At 38.9% G+C, this 4,893-nt stretch overlaps 1 long non-coding RNA gene across 1 annotated transcript in view; it reads right to left on the reverse strand.

Moving 5' to 3' along the window:
- Nucleotides 1-4,752: 4,752 nt before the first annotated feature.
- Nucleotides 4,753-4,893, reverse strand: part of LOC107730392 (uncharacterized) — a 10,721-nt gene continuing 10,580 nt past the window's right edge. Inside the window, exon 2 of the long non-coding RNA XR_001638674.1 lies at nt 4,753-4,890. This is a non-coding gene — a long non-coding RNA (uncharacterized LOC107730392). The remainder of the gene's footprint in view (nt 4,891-4,893) is intronic.

A 4,893-nucleotide genomic window follows, 5' to 3' on the forward strand; every position in this document is an offset into this window, starting at 1 on the left:
GATCACACATCAGCTGCTCAAAAAATGTGTCAGTGAGACGAACTGAGCGCGAGCGCAATCCTGTGACAGTCACTGCACGCGGTAAATAGTGCAGCGCGTGAAGGAGAGATGCGAGGGCACGAACACTGTTCAAGGTCTCCATTAATTCCTGCTTGTAGTCATTTAATGTGTATATATTTTGAAAGCATTGAATCGCTATAGAAATCGCGATTCATTCGATTCTTAGAGTTTTAAATCGATTACTGCCCGAAATCGACGATTCACGATTCAAAAATCCATTCAAGATCGATGCATTGCATCGTCAGGGTTGGTAATCGATGCATCGAGAAAACGAGTGAATCATTACACCCCTATAAACAGAGGTGTGACGTGCATTCTTTTCGGCTCATTAAAAATAAATCTTGATGCAGCGTTCTGGATTCAATTTAAAGGTTTGATAGAACTGGCTGGAAGACCTGCCAAGAGAGCATTGCAATAGTCCAGCCTGGACAGAACTAGAACTTGAGTTGTGAAGAATGTTCCAAAAAAAGGGCCTGATCATTTTGATGTTGAATAAAGCAAATCTGCAGACCCGGGTAGTTTTAGCAATGTGGTCTGAGAAAGTCAGCAGATCATCAATCATAACTACAAGGTTTCTGGCTGTTTTTGAAGGAGTTATAGTTGATGTGCCTGGATGGTGAAATTCTGATGAAACAATGGGTTTGATGGAACCCAACCCTCTACATTGCGAGTAAATCACTCGCATATGCGACTAAATCTTCACTATGGGCAACTAAATGATGTCTAATATTAGCCAATGGCTAATAAATTCTCAGATTTCACTCGCCAGTGTGTGAGTTGGAGGCTAAGTAAAAGTTTAGCACAGATATATTTTCACTCACAGAACACTCTGACTGAGCGCTTCCGAGTTTCTCTCTCCGTCAAGCGATCTATGATATTTTTCAGTTCATCTCAATGGATGCGCAGCGCACCTGTATTTGACGTACCGTGAACTCTAGTGTAACGGCACACGACTCGCCATCGCTTTGGTGAGAGCAGAGAGTGCGCGAGAGAGTCTTACATGTAAACTATATTCTTTGTTTTATTTTCCTGTCAAAATAACGGAGTTCCTTTGGAGAAACACTGAATGACCAAAAAAGAACCACCACCAGTCCTAAATTCAGTTAAAATGTCTTCATACATAGTTACCAAGTTTTAATTCTAATTACTAAATTTCTATCATTAAATAATACTTATAATATATAATAATATCTTATTATATTGTTTGACTGACTGATGTTGAGTGTACTTTCAGATATTTCAAAAGCTGTGCCATTTTACAAACATATACAGTATTATACAATATATATATATATATATATATAGATAGATAGATAGATATACAGTAATAACAGACAGCTCTGACAACAAGTTTCTGTCCGCGTCACCGCGTGTGCGCGAGTGCGTGTCTGTCTGTACTGTGTCTGTGTGTACGTCTGAGAGAATGGGAGAAAGAAAGCGTGATTTCTGTACATAAAAAAGGTTGAAGACATGGAAATAGTTTGTCATTTTTACCCTATTGTTTGTTATATTTATTTGCTCAATGTCTTCTGGGGTTTTAGTTCTTTTACTGTTGTAGATAGCCATAGTATAACAAAAATATTATATATCTCTTCATTGTGTTTGGGCCCCCCCTGGACAAGCAAGCATAGGCATGTGGCTAGAATGCCTATGCGTAAATCCGGCCCTGACCAGAAATAACTGTTGTATAAATATATAGTATATTAGATTTACATAAGATCAATAAATATAAGATCATCTGTGGAGTGAAATGGATTCCAGTGCACACAGAGACTGTCACCTGACTGTTTATTTATTTATTTTTTAAAAAGCGATATGCTAGGTGTGATAAGAAAGTAGTCCAAAGACCTGTGAATCAAAGGGTTCTTGTTGACATCTTAGAGTTGACAATCAGGGCTGTTGCTGGGAAGGAGTTGGTGACATTTATCGGGGCCCCCAGTTGATTGGAAAATGTACTAAAAGCCCAAACAAACTGTAAAATCAAAAGGTTCCCTTTTTATCTGCATTATTGTGTTGCAGCATCTGCAATTTATACACAAGAGGGCGCCAAAGGCCAGTGCAGCTCACATTGATGGTTCATGATTTGAAGCATCTTGACTGCTTTTCATTCACAAACATTACAGCTGAAGCTTCTCCAATTTATTTGTTCAGTGCTGAATAAAAACCACAGAACACAGGTGAGCTTAGTCATGTAAATAGTGCAATGACTTTATATCGCCAGTTATTTTAGGTGTAGTCACAGCCATCAACAAAATGCATAGAGACTGTGAAAAATACTATGGGTGGACTTTGGGAGTTGGTAATATTGGGGGCTACTCTTACAATATATATATATTTGGTAAATACTAAAATTAAACAATACCACTGGAGGTTTATTGCATATTGCAATTGTGCAGAGCACAATTCAAACACAGGATTTTTAGGGGCTGAGTTGACAAGCTCTTCTGGGTGTGTCTATGGGATGGCCTGTTGCAGTGGGTTTAGCCACCACTGTGTTCCCAGACTGCACAATGGTGGGAACTTTGGGAGGGTAGCTCTGCAGTTGGGTGCTATTTTTAAACACTACATCCACAATCTGTCAAGGCCTACTCCACAGAGACCTGCCACCAGCAGTCTCCTCAAGCCACGGAATTCAACCCGGGACAACTCTCCAGATGTGATGGAAAACATCTGGTCTGAGCTGCACATAGGCAAGGGGGATCTCTCTCTTTTGCAGTGCAGCAGCGTCTACTAATAGCGAATCTTCAATTTGAACTGCTTCAAGAACTTTGCTACTGAGAAATGTCATGTAGCTTTTCAGCTACGCAACTATTTTATTGATAAATTCGCGGGGCAGCGCTGACAACAAGTTTCTGTCCGCGTCACCGCGTGTGCGCGAGTGCGTGTCTGTCTGTACTGTGTCTGTGTGTACGTCTGAGAGAATGGGAGAAAGAAAGCGTGATTTCTGTACATAAAAAAGGTTGAAGACATGGAAATAGTTTGTCATTTTTACCCTATTGTTTGTTATATTTATTTGCTCAATGTCTTCTGGGGTTTTAGTTCTTTTACTGTTGTAGATAGCCATAGTATAACAAAAATATTATATATCTCTTCATTGTGTTTGGGCCCCCCCTGGACAAGCAAGCATAGGCATGTGGCTAGAATGCCTATGCGTAAATCCGGCCCTGACCAGAAATAACTGTTGTATAAATATATAGTATATTAGATTTACATAAGATCAATAAATATAAGATCATCTGTGGAGTGAAATGGATTCCAGTGCACACAGAGACTGTCACCTGACTGTTTATTTATTTATTTTTAAAAAAGCGATATGCTAGGTGTGATAAGAAAGTAGTCCAAAGACCTGTGAATCAAAGGGTTCTTGTTGACATCTTAGAGTTGACAATCAGGGCTGTTGCTGGGAAGGAGTTGGTGACATTTATCGGGGCCCCCAGTTGATTGGAAAATGTACTAAAAGCCCAAACAAACTGTAAAATCAAAAGGTTCCCTTTTTATCTGCATTATTGTGTTGCAGCATCTGCAATTTATACACAAGAGGGCGCCAAAGGCCAGTGCAGCTCACATTGATGGTTCATGATTTGAAGCATCTTGACTGCTTTTCATTCACAAACATTACAGCTGAAGCTTCTCCAATTTATTTGTTCAGTGCTGAATAAAAACCACAGAACACAGGTGAGCTTAGTCATGTAAATAGTGCAATGACTTTATATCGCCAGTTATTTTAGGTGTAGTCACAGCCATCAACAAAATGCATAGAGACTGTGAAAAATACTATGGGTGGACTTTGGGAGTTGGTAATATTGGGGGCTACTCTTACAATATATATATATTTGGTAAATACTAAAATTAAACAATACCACTGGAGGTTTATTGCATATTGCAATTGTGCAGAGCACAATTCAAACACAGGATTTTTAGGGGCTGAGTTGACAAGCTCTTCTGGGTGTGTCTATGGGATGGCCTGTTGCAGTGGGTTTAGCCACCACTGTGTTCCCAGACTGCACAATGGTGGGAACTTTGGGAGGGTAGCTCTGCAGTTGGGTGCTATTTTTAAACACTACATCCACAATCTGTCAAGGCCTACTCCATAGAGACCTGCCACCAGCAGTCTCCTCAAACCACGGAATTCAACCCGGGACAACTCTCCAGATGTGATGGAAAACATCTGGTCTGAGCTGCACATAGGCAAGGGGGATCTCTCTCTTTTGCAGTCATTTGTACTTTTATGTTAAAAGATGTGTTTATAGAAACTACATTTCCATGTGTTTTAGCATCTTATATTGGGGTAACGAGGTTGTCAACTAGTTAAATGGTTGAAAACGTATACTGTTCTTCACCCAAGTTTAAAGTTCAGTCCCAGATAGAAAGGATCCAGTAAACCAGTGGGTGGAGCTTTGCCCAATCCAGGTATACTGCATGGCTACTTTGGTGCATTCATGTGTCTTATTTACTTGCTAATACAGATTATATATTAGGAATTTACAATCATCATAATTTATATTTTACACAATATATCATTTACATTTTATTAAAAAAATAAGCTAATTGTATGAACAGCTGTTCACACTGAGAAATGTGAAACGTTTAATACTGATTTACAAACAAAACAATTTTGAACATTCTACATTGATTCACTCATCTTTGTCAGAACACTTTCAAATCAACAAACCACACTGATTATCCAAAGTAATTTATTCATTGCTTTAATTTAATAAAAATGATTACTTGTCATTTATTACACTTAGTATTTAATGAAACATTTCCATGTTTTCATGTCTTTCAGAACAGGTTACATTTAGGCACACAACAATGCATACAATTATTTACCTC

This window comes from Sinocyclocheilus rhinocerous, unplaced genomic scaffold (assembly GCF_001515625.1).
Source record: "Sinocyclocheilus rhinocerous isolate Xijiao unplaced genomic scaffold, SAMN03320098_v1.1 scaffold4178, whole genome shotgun sequence".
In the NCBI taxonomy this organism is placed as follows: Eukaryota; Metazoa; Chordata; class Actinopteri; order Cypriniformes; family Cyprinidae; genus Sinocyclocheilus; species Sinocyclocheilus rhinocerous.